General features: G+C 42.1%; 1 pseudogene; it reads right to left on the bottom strand.

Annotated features, from left to right (window-relative positions):
* Window positions 1-2,232: 2,232 nt before the first annotated feature.
* Window positions 2,233-2,844, bottom strand: LOC103734369 (annotated as a pseudogene).
* Between the last annotated feature and the right edge of the window lie 9,807 nt (window positions 2,845-12,651).

The raw sequence follows: 12,651 nt of genomic DNA, 5'->3' as shown, positions 1-12,651 counted from the left end.
CGCTCTGCAAGAGCTCCCCCTCCCCGGGCTTCGCCTGAGGGGTCCCCCCCGCTGTTATAAAACAAAAACCCGGGGGCCCGTGCCCCCCCCCCTCCCCCCCCCCCCCCCCCCCCCCATCCAGTGAGCTGAGGGCTCCAGGCTGCTCGAAGAGCCTAGAGCCCCATTTCCAGTTCACAACCTCACAGTGGTTCACGCTTAATGGTGGTAAACGTTCCAGTTCCTGTCCTGGGCTCCAGCAATTTTCTTTGTGAAAAAACAAACAAATCTCCCAACCCTTCATCAGCATTTTCTTCCTTGACATCACTAATTTGCACTGGTCCTGGAACATGCATTCCCCTCTTTCATCTTTCCACGCATGTTTTTATTCTTCTTACCACATATAAACCCAGAGAGTCTCCGTGGAAGCCCAGTCATTCTCTCCCTCTTTACAATTCGCACATGTTTTTGTTTTAAAATCTACCCTAGAGGGAAGAAGTGAACTAATTTTAAGCATACTTTTTTAATGCAAAAATACACACACAGGAGCAAAGGGCAAGAATTTAAATTACATGAGATGATGAATTTTTTTCCAGATAATACAGTTATTTAATGGCACTAGCTTGTCCTGAAATTTCTCATTTGCAATTATATGTATGATGTTTTTTAATGTTTTCTTGTATTCAAGAGAAAATGTTTCCAAATAGACTCATGGGGTTTTAAAAGACTTACATTGGAAATGAAAATCAAACAAAAATTTGTTCTTTTCAAACCCAAAGTACCAGTGTTGCATTTACCATGCACATGAGACTGGACTTATGATCTTGGTTTCTTTTCTGACCTTCCTGGGCCTAGTTTAAGAGTCTAAGCATTTTGGTTAGTGTCATTGTGATGATTTGCAGAACTCTGGCAGGTTGGTGGGACACTGGACTAATACGTTTTCTAAGCAAGTATCCAGTGCATAAGTCTACTCTTCAGTATTTCTACCAAAATGTCAACCAGCCTCTGCTTGAATACCTCCAGAGGCAGGGCGCTCACTACCTCATCAGGTAGCTCACAGACAACTCTGTAGGAAGTGTCTGATGTTGAAAAAAGAGAAATTTAAATGCTATTATGTGTGTGCATGTTCACATGTGTATGCATGCATGTGGAGGCCAGAGATCAATTTTGAGTACCATCCCTCAGGCGCTGTCCATTTTGTTTTTCTGGAGTCCTGTCTCAGTCTCCTAGGGCTGGGATTGCAAGTGCACCACTATGCCCAATGTTTTACATGATTGCTTGAACTGAGGTCCCATGCGTGCACAGCAAGCAGTCTACTGACTGAGCCACCTCCCTAACCCCTCAAATACTTTTATTGAGTCTACCATGTGTTCCAGGTTCCAGGATTGTTTAATTTCTGGAGAGACAGCAGTAAGTGCAGTAGACAGAAATACTAGCGCTCTTAAAGCTTGCTTTCAACAGAGAAAGGAGTGAGAACAGAAGTGAAGTAAAATGAAAGAATAACACAGATAAGTGAGAAAGAAAGTCAGAGAGTGTCAAAGGCAGGGGGCCCTTATGACTTAGATGGTGTGATCAGAACAGGCGTCACAGATGAACAACTTTCCAATGGAGTAATTGAGGGAAAAACATTCCACCAACAGACATAGTAAGTGCAAAGGCCTTGAGACAGGAGTGGGCCCAGTGTGCTCATGGGCCAGTGAGGAGGCTAGTTGTGTAGACAGAGCATGCAGACAGCAGGGTGGTAGAACTTGAGGTTTGTCAGGGAATGGGGGCAGGGTGCATGGGGACACTTGGCGTTTACTCTAAGATGGGGAAGGTGTTGAGGTGGGACAAATTAAAAGATCTGCTTTGCAAATAGACCTCACAAGAAAACAGGCAGACTCCCAAGTACAGTTAGAAGTGAGTGAGGCTGGAGCTGGTGTCTGAGTGTGCGAGCTGAGTAGTTCTGCATTTGTTTGAACAATGCTCGTTACGTTTCTCTGGATGGTCTTAGCATCACCTTCCAGGGTTTGCCTAACACATGCAGTCCTTTTTCCTATACGTGGACTGAAGTAAAAATAAGGCAAGTACCTCTTATATCCCCCATCCACTCCCTACCTGCCTGCCTTTTCATGGGCAATAATTCTAATGTAGGAGGCGTGTTTTTCCATTTGTATGAGTTCTTGTAAAACAGGTCTTTATTATTATTATTATTATTACCGATTTTCTAAACTAAATAAATGGCCTGCTACAGACCACATTCTGTTTCTGTTCATATTTTTTTTTCTTTTTTTACATTTCTGAGAAAATTTTATTGGCTTTTTGGATAGAATTTATTTGCCAGGAAGGATGATCCCATCATACTTCTGCTGGAACCAGCGCATGGCCTCCTCTTTGCTGATTCTGTGTTGCCTCCTTCTTTGCTGATTCTGTGTCTCCCCAGTGCAGCCTGTCCTGCTCTTCTTGTCTGCGATGCTGAAACCTGGCTTACCCAGCACCACATAGAAGTCCAGGCCGTATATACCAATGCTTGGGTCACATTTTGTGCCCAGATCAATATGTTCCTGGATTCTAAAACCAAAGTTTCCAGTATCGGAGAAGTTATTTTTTCGTAACTCATATTGCCAAACCTTTAGACCTTTCTCCAGGATTTCTTCTGCCTTGGCCCCATGAACTGTACAGTGAACTGCAATCTTTTCATTTCTCCTAATGCCAAATGACCTGACAGTGTATCCAGCTTTGGAAAACACAGGTGTCTGGCCTGTGAGCTGCTCCAACACCTTGGCTGCCCAGGTCAGTCTGTCTCCACTCTCCCCTACACAGATGTTGAGGCAGAGCTTGGGGATAGGAAGTTCCACCATGGAGCTTTTTGCCTTGATCCTGTGCCATGATGGAGAACAAGAAGAGGTCTGTTCATATTTTTAAAAATATATCTGTGTTCCCGCCGGGCGTGGTGGTGCACGCCTTTAATCCCAGCACTCTGGAGGCAGAGGCAGGCGGATCTCCGTGAGCTCTTCAAGGCCAGCCTGGTCTACATAGTGAGTTCCAGGACAGATGGGGCTACAGGGAGACCCTGTCTCAAAAAGAACAAAAAAAAAAAAAAAAAAAAAAAATCTGTGTTCTTAAATGCACTGCTATCTGCGGCTTCTAGAAGTCTGGCTTTTTCCAAGGAGACCACAGAACCAACTAAGGAGCAGGCTAGCACGTGTCCCTATGAACGCTTTTCTCCATCCCAAATCTGTCCATCCCTTCATTTGTCCCCAGGTGAGATGGCCCTGAACTGCCTCTTGGCCACTTTGTTCTGAGCCTCCCCTGGCCTGTTTTTACCCACAGTCCTGGGCTTCCAAGAGCATTCTGGCCTGAAGACTCCTCACCCAGGCCTGGATATCAGGGCCCGTAGCTGAGAACTGGGCACAGGGACTCAGGAATTTAGGAAACTGAAGCTACAGGACAAAAGTGAACCCCTGGATCCCATAAGTCCTTTGCCTCCATTTTCATGGGTGCTGGACTATAGTGGGGAAAAACTTGGGCTTGTAGGTCAGATAGATTTAGATTTGCTGTCTAGTGTTCCTTCCTTTCAGCTGTGTGACTTTGAGTAAGTCATCCAGCTTCTTGGAACTGCATTTTCTCTGTCTCTAAAAGGGTGATAATCACATTACTGATTTTGTGAGACTGTTATTAGATGCAGTTCTGAGCACAAACCTTTTGGCTGAGTGCCCAAACAGACTGGGCCTTTCCTAAATACTGGATGAAAATTAAATAATATATATTCACCTAGAATAGAATTGTTGTTGGGTATGGTGGTGGATACTAGTCACCCTAGTATTTGGGAGGCTGAGGCAGGAGAATCTCTAAATTGAGGCCAGCCCGGGCTATGTAGTGAAGCATTGTCTCAAAAAACCAATCCAAACTAACTCACCAACCAACCAACCAAACAAACCCCCAGTGAGCATGTCCAACCCTTCACCTGTGGGTCACATGTGATCAAGGATAGCTATGAATGTGGTTCAACACAAAATCATAAACTTATAGGGACTGGAGAGATAGCTAGTGGTTAAGAGCACTAGCTGCTTTTGCAGAGGACCCAGGTTCGGTTTCCAGCACCCAAGTAGTGGCTGACAATTGTCCATAACACTAGTTCCAGGGGATCCAATGCTCTCCTCTGACCTCCACTGGCATTGCACAACATGGGCGCACTTACATACATGCAGGCAATACTCTCATACACATAAAATAAAAATAAAAAATATTTTTCATTATGATTTTTATGTGATTTTGGTTTTTTGTAATCCAATTGTGTGGTTTGGGTGTGAACTTTTTAGATGACAAAGTTATATTGCAGTGTCAAAAGGTTGTACACAACTGCTTGTCCCCCAAATGAATTAGGGATGTTCATTTATGTTGAAAAGGGTATTTAAGGGATTCTTTTGGTAGCAATATCTCTAGTACACTTATGTTCTTATTCTGAGTTTTAAATGATAAATTTGGATTTACATATGTTTTCTAGTAGTCTGGTTTGCATAAAACTTGGTTTACTTGTAAGATGACAATAAGAGCCATATCCTATGTGATTGTGTGTGTGTGTGTGTGTGTGTGTGTGTGTGTATGTGCACACATGCATGCAAGTCTGTGCCAACACTGTGTGGTATGTGCCCCCCGCTTCTGTCCTCTTCTCTCTCCCTACTCCTATTGTAATCCTAGTACTGAGCTGCAAGTTTTAACAGTTTTGAGGATACTGCTATATTCTAAGAAGCAATACACTCTATTTTTCTACTGACAAACCATAATGAATGAAAATATCAATATAGAGGACTTGAAGAGACTAGCAAAGTTTAGTATCATAGAACCCACAGGACTGAAAGGAAACCTAGAGGTCATCAACATTCTCTCCTCTCCCTGCAGAGGGCCCCAGGCTCACAGAAGTGAACCACTTGGCCAAGGCAAGTCCCCGCAGCAGGGACTCAGATTTCTTACCCAGAATTCTTTCTTCAGCTCAGCTCCTGGTAGGGATTAGATTATTTATTTTTCCTTAAGAATTGAGAGAATGGAATATGTGTCTTCCTATGCAATCTATTCCAGTGAGGGAATTTTCCTCAAACATAGCCCATTTTCTTCTTGGAGCAATTTCAGTACCCAAGCTCAGACCTGTCACAGAGCTATCAGGATTCTGTAACTTCCTTGATGTGGCCAAGAAGAAAAAAATAACACAGAGAAAGATAACATTTTTTTCTCTTCTTGCCCCAACTTGAACTTTCCAAAGGGTCTTCTTTATCTCCTCCCCGGCCCCTCTCCCAGGAGAGTGTGAGCCTCAGGAGGGCTGGGGGGCTCAAGCTGTGTATAGTAACATATATGTTACTATAAAGACTTTCCTATGGAAGGAAGCCTCATGTTGATTTCCATTCTATGTGCAAACTCCTTATTTCATCATGGTCTATAGCAAGCAGTCCATGGACCAGCCACAGCATACAACATTGATCTAGAAGATGGGCCACTGTTGAGGCAGTGGGTCTTTGGGAGACTCTGTGTGAAGATTCCTGAGCTTGCCAGGGCAACATGAAAACTGTTCCCTGGACGTGGGCAGGAAAGTTAAGGGGGCCAATTACGTCTACTTCAAGCTGTGCCTAAGGACAGGGTTTGAGTTAAGTTTTATCTTATTATTTTTTAATCTATTTAATTTTTTCTGCTTACTTCAACAATGGATGTCCAATACATACTTTGTTGACCATCTCCATGGTGCTATGGGCAAAACAAGAGCCTACCCTGAGTTCAAATCCCTGGTTCTTTCCTGATTAGCTGCAGAATCTTGGGCAAATAACTTTTCCTTATTTATTGAAATTTGAATGTTAGATGATACTATATATGTTTTATTATGGCAATTGGTAATTAAGTGTGGTATCATATCTAAAAGCAGAGCTCCAGGTACAAGGATTTTTTAAAAAATGGGTTGACTGGTACTTTACACAAACTATCTCACATATTCCTTCCAACGACTCTGTGAAGCACAGCACTTAGAAAGTTGAACACGGTGCTGCAAGCCTGCAATCCCAGCACTGTGAGAAGCTCAGGAATTCAAGGCCATCCTTGGCTACAAAGTGAGTTTGAGACCAGTCTGGATGACATGAGACCCTATCGCAAAAACAAAGACAAAGGAAACTTAAAACAAAACTCCCACTCCAAACAAAAGACAAAACCAAACCAAACCCAGAGCTCAAGTACAGTCAAGCGCTCATTTGCATTGAAGCTGGAGTCAAGATGACTCACATATCAGAGCTGCTTGAAAGGAGCCCCCACAATTTTCCTAAAGGCTTTTGTTAGGTTCGGTACTAATGAGCTGGCTGCGTGGGCAGCGGCTTGATAAAGGAAAATGAACTGAATCATTAAGCTTCTCTTTATCGTCTCCTCTTTACAGACCACAAAACGGATTTCAGGAAATTCCACCAAAAATGTTAATATGGAAAAACAGAAAAATGAAAACGTCAAGATCCCTCCACACAGCTCTGCAAAGGTCAATGGGATTAATGTACCCTTTGAACATGGTTATTTAGCTGAAATAAGGAAACAACATGGGGGAAACTTCAGAGACCACTGTATAATAGAAGTGTAATGTATTTGCCCTTTCTCTTCCTTTGTAGTGAATGTGGGTTGCATGAAGCAAGCTGGTCCATGTAACAACAGAGAAGAGGTGTTCTGGAAATGGGCTGATTATCTGCAAATGTTATTTTACATTCTCAGATTCATCAACATCATCTACTCAAGGTGCCTTGAGAAGAATGAGTAGTAATAGCTAAAATTGATGGATTAGAAATAAGGAGAAAACGTGTGTTCTTGGGGACATGTGCATTTGCTTTTGATGTTCTGTATAATTTAAACAAACTACTTCTAACTTACTTTATAGGTCAAACTTAATTTTTAGCCTCCTGTGAAATGAAAATTAACCTTGAGGTAAATTCATAGAATTTCCCGAGTAGAAATTAGAGCCCCAGCAGACATTAATAAATGTTCTCAGACAAAAAGATTGCGTATGTGGTTAAAAAGTTTGGAAGCTGCTAGGTTTGGCACAACTTTGTACAGCTCTCTAGTATAGGACTTCTCAGAGCCTCTAACGTGTTGTAGACTATGAACCTCCTGGAGGACTGCAGACAATGTGAAATTCTTTAATTCTGTAAAATCCCCTTCTCCTGGACACTTTTTAATGTCTCAGAGGGACAGTTTTCTGTGGAATATGCTTCAAGAAATATTGATCTTCTGTAACTCTTTCTTTTATAGGTTAGGATATAGAGTTTCACAGAGTTTATGTACCTTATATTCAATATCTTAGTTTTGCATCTGCCTATGAGGCATGACAGTAATACAATATAATTGTATGAGCACCAAAATGCTACTTGGAGATGAATGTTACCTTTCACAGTGGAACCTGTGAGTGTGTTCACTGTGTGTCAGTGATGACGGTTTCAATACTTTTAGAGCTTCTCCTGGATATTGCCAGTTTGCCACTCAGCACAGCCAGCCAGGGGACTGCAGAGTGACAACCAGAAAGAGCATTAGATGAGGGCACCTGGGAGACTTAGGTCTCCACTCAATCATCATCAGATTAAATCACTATTTTAAAAAGTTTTCTTTGATTTGTCTTTATTTTATGTGTCTGAGTGTTTTGCCTGCATGTATGTAAGTGTACTACATGCATGCAATACCCACAGAGGCAGAGAGAGGGAGAGAGAGAGAGAGAGAGAGAGAGAGAGAGAGAGAGAGAGAGAGAGAGAGAGAAAGTCCCCTGGAATTGGAGTTAAGGATGTCTTTTAGCTGCCATGTGAGTGCTGGGTATGGAACCCAGGTTCTCTGCAAGAGCAGCCAGTGTTCTTACCTGCTGAGCCATCCCTCAAAGCCCAAATGACTGTATTTTTTAAACTCTTAAAGCCCCAGGCTCTTCATCTGTAAGACTGGTCATAAGAATAGCTATTTCCTGGGCTGGGTGTGGGGCTCCATGCCTGTAATTCCAGCACTGGGGATGCTGAGGCAGGAGGATTATGAGTTTAAGGCCAAGCCTGGATTGTTAATAGAGTGAGACCTTGTCTCAGACCCCGCCCCCCAAGCTACCTTGGAGTTGCTGTTTGGGTTAAATGAGGCCATGAGTGTGGATATCCTTTACACCTTTACAGAACCGAGGTCAACTACAGTCACTGGAATTTAGCCTTTCACTTTGAGGAAATTATACTACTTTATTTTTAGAAAGGGAATGGACTATAGTTTTGATCTAAGTGTCACCCAAAGACTCCCATATTAAGAGTTTGACTCTTAGCTTGGTGCTATTAGGAGGTGGTAGAAACTTTGAGACGTGGGGCCCTGGGGGGAGGTCTTTGCCAGGATGGACAAGCAATAACACCATCAAAAACATGGACTGTAACTCCTAAAACTGTGAGCTAAAAGAAACCTTTTCTCTTTTAATGCTGACCATGCATCTATTACAGTGATGACAAGCTGCTGACATGGAATGAAGAGGCATTTTCTTAGAGTTGTGTAGATTAATAAAATAGCACGTGCCAGACACATAGTAAATATCTTGCTAATGTAGTTTGTTCTTATCTAACCTGTACAGTATTAGACAGGCCCAATTGTTGATTTTTCTTTTTTTTCTTTTTTTTTAATTTTTGAGACAGGGTCTCATGTAGCCTAGGTTGACTTCAAACTCCCTATGTAGCTGAGGGTGCTCTTTAGCTCCTGTCTCTACCTCCGCAGTACTGAGATTACAGGTATGGGCCACCATGTCTGACTGGTGCTTGGTGGAAGGGTTTTTTTTTTTTTTTAAGTGGGGATCTAATCTAGGATCTATTGCATGCTAGGCAAGTGCTTTACTACTCAGTTGCATTCTTAGCCCTATGTTCCTGCCAGAAAGACAGAGATAAATAGCTAGATAGCTAGATATAGAGAGAGACAGAGAGAGATGGAGAGAGGTGGACAGAGACAGAGATAAATAGGCCCACAATCTCTTTCAAGGACATGCCTCCAATTATTGAATATATTAGAGGTGAACAGATAGAAAAACAAGATTAAAGAAAGGACAATTGGGACTGGAGAGATGGTTCAGCAATTAAGAGCACTGGATGCTCTTGTAGAAGATCTAGGTTTGGTTCTCAGTACCCACATGGTGGCTAATGACCATCTATAACTCCAGTTCCAGGGGATCCTATGCTGTCTTCTGGCCTCTGCAGGCATTGCATGACACAGGTGCACTTATATACATGCAGGTTAAACACTCATACACATAAAATAAAAAAAAAATCAATCAATGAATAAAAAGAGAGGAAAGACTATTAACAGGACAGTAAGGAGAGTATTTGAGATTGGTATCTTAGGTAAAAAAAAAAAAAATTGCCTATACTGTTACGAATCACATAGATTTGACCTGGATGAGAATGAGTAAAGTTTGGTATTAGCTCTTGCTGCATGATAAACATACTGCTTGAACAGCAACAGAAAACAACACATATTTCTTAGTTCCTGTGGGTCTGGAGTCTCTGCCTGGCTTAGTTAGGTCCTCCTTAAAGTTGTGGGGCGGGGGCTCTCATTTGAATGCTCAGCTGGGGAGTGTTTACCTCAGAGCTTGTATGGTTGTCAGCAGCACTGTTCAGATCTTTGAAGCCTGCTGATTGAAGGCTTGGTTTTTCTCAAGCGTGGCCCGTGAACTGCTGGCTGCCTTCAGCTCCTTGCTGTATGATGGGTGACTGCTTGCTTCTCAAAGTCAACAAACCAGAAAGATGGTTGGCTTTTGTGACCTAACCACAGACATGTGATCACACTCATCCATCCTGCCACCTTTCTGTACTCTCTTACCTCAACGCAAGCCTTGGTTCCCACCCATCATCAAGGGAAGGATATCATCCAAAGATATAAGTACCAGGCAGCAAAGGTCATGGGGGCTACCTTAGCTTCTGCCAGTCACAGCCCCCCTTCCCCAGCTAAGAATCAAGCCTGTCTTAAAAGGATCAAGGTTTTGACAGGATATGCTTCTGAAACCAAATTGAAAAGATGACATCCTTAGGACAAAAGCAGCCTGGTGAGAATGCAAATCCCAGGATGACCACTTTGAGGAAGATAGTATCTGTTTTAACTAGCATTGATGTCTTCACATGCTGTTTAAGGATTGTTACATGATTTCATCAACTAATTTCATCTATTCCAAAACTAGAAGGGTGTTTGTATGACCTCTCATTATCTACAGAGATCTGAAAAGATAAACCTGCTTTTATCTGAATTTCCTTGACTTTGTGAATTCAGGAATCTGCATTTAGCACATAATAGCACAAGCTTTCACTTCTCTTTGGCTGTGTAGGCTGGTGAGAGCTTGTTAAGAAGTTCCGATGGCTTTTATTACAATCAAGTACAATCGCCAGGCTCTCGGTATTGAACCCTGCAAGAGAGAAGAAATGTGAGATAGGCCTGTGTCATGCTCACCTGCATGACAAACACCTTGAGGCGAATGACACATGCAGTGCCACAAAGAAACCAAACTTGATAAATAAATGCCCTAGAGTGTAAGGTCACCATAACTTTGCCGTTTAAGGATGTTGTAAAATCAACAAATTGTAGGATATAAAAATCTCTTAATTTAGCCTGATAAACACACATTTTTAGTTGTACTTAAGCTAAGGCATATGAAAGTATAGCCAATCCCATGAAAAATGGAAGTGAGCCAGAGGGTCTTGCTCAGTTTCTTCTGCACAGAAATCACAGTTAGCCCATAATAAATGCATTTGGATGCTGAGATGGTTCCCTCGAAGAAAAGCTTCTGTGAAGGTTTTTCAAAACTCTGATGCATTTCCCAGGCTTTGCAGTCATGTTATTGATTCATTATTTTCACTTCATTTGAAGCATTATTCATCTATGACTTTGGTTTGTGGTTGAGTTCTACAGAGAATAAAATCAGCAAAACGTTTCTTCTTGAACTTCATTTTTTTTTGGATGTTGTCATAGCACTAACAGAGCCTGAGAGTTTTGCTGTGAGGAGTCTAGGCTTCTCTATATTAAAATCTGACCCACTCATTGAAACTTCGGGTCATCGTAGGAGGAGTGTCAGTTGTTTAAGTAATAAATATATAAGTGAATTCAAGGTTTCTCATAAATGTTACTGTTTTGGCAGATGAATATTTTACGTTTATAGTTTTAAAAAGTCACATTTCTAGAACAAGTCAGTTCAAGACCCCCAAAGAAAAATAATTCTAACATTGCCTATAATGACTGATTGACAAAAGAACACATCCTCACCTATGTTTGCCTTTAACTTGAAATGTGACCTTGGAGAGTTCACTTAACCCCAGACTCAAATATTAGAGAAAGTACTTTTGAGATCTCGACTCTCATAACTCTTAGAGAGACAGAGAGGTGGCAGCCTTTTGCAAACAAAGCGTCAAATTTCTAACCTCTGACCTCCTGGTATTTTCAAGGGATATCTGAGGTTACCTTGTGTTGACTCCTGTGAGCAGGTATGAGAGGGGAAGTGCAGGAATAACACAAAGATGAATAGCAAGTCCTGAAGGGTCAAATGGAATGTGTTATTGATAAATTCAGCTTACCTTTATTGAGCATCTTCAAATGCAGGTACAATGCCAGGTATTACAGGAGCTGTAAAGAGGATTGAGACATAGTTTCTGTCTTAGAAAGGATCACAGGCTGGAAGGAAAATAAGAGTTGAAGAATGAACAAAATAACTTGAGGCAAGGCAGGAGGTGATTACTACCATTGGGAAGATTCAAAACACATGTCATTAGAATCTATACAGAATGATTACATGGACTTTGGAGAGGATGTTCCCAGGAAAGCTTTCATTAAAAGATGACGCTGGATATAAACTTTGAAGGAAGGAGAGGAGTTTTTTCTGATGAAAATGGAGGTAAAGGGAAATGGAGAAGCTATGCTTGGAGATAGGAAAATGTAGGCTTTGGGAATAAGATGAATAGTTTCATTTGGATAGACAGTGGGCAATGAAGATTGGGGAGATGGCTCAGTCAGTAAAGTGCTTACCATGCATGAATGAGGATCTGAGTTTGGCTCTCCAGTGCCCACATAAAAAACTAGGCCTGGTGGGGCATGCCCATGATCCCAGAGCTGGGAAAGAGGAGACATGAGGTAGCTGGGGCTAGCTGACTTACTAGCCTAGACAAACCAGTGAGCTCCAGGTTCAAAGAGAGATACTGTCTCAAAAAACAAGGTGGAGAGCAATTGACGAAGACATCTAACACTGACCATCGGCCATTGACCTCTGGCCTCCACAAGTATGCCTCTCTCTCTGTCTCTCTCTCTCTCTCTCTTTCTCTCTCACCAAGAATGTAGGCAATGGACTCATGACTTTATCAGCCACAAATATGACAGTTGAAATAGGTCATATGGCTTAGCATCTGCCCTGTGCAGCATGCTGGCCCTTTGAGACAGACTCATTTTCATTACTAGGTCATTATGATGCATTTTTAAGGAGACAAGGGTCAGTGCAACCAGTCTTGTCTTTTGCATGGACTCAGTGTAGTTGCATGCCCTTATCTGTGTAGTACAATGCTTTCCAGCTGCATTAGACAAATGTCTAACATCATCATCCCACAGCAGCAAGCACTGGGCAGCACTCATGATGTCAGCAGCACTGAAATATCCTCATAGCTTCTATGTGGAGAAAATCATTCTCTGCTTAGCATACACCCTGAACATGAAAAT

This window comes from Nannospalax galili, unplaced genomic scaffold (assembly GCF_000622305.1).
Source record: "Nannospalax galili isolate Female #2095 unplaced genomic scaffold, S.galili_v1.0 scaffold433, whole genome shotgun sequence".
NCBI classification, from domain to species: domain Eukaryota; kingdom Metazoa; phylum Chordata; class Mammalia; order Rodentia; family Spalacidae; genus Nannospalax; species Nannospalax galili.
The sequence above is the reverse complement of the archived record's forward strand: the minus strand, read 5'-3'. Positions and strand labels throughout refer to the sequence as shown.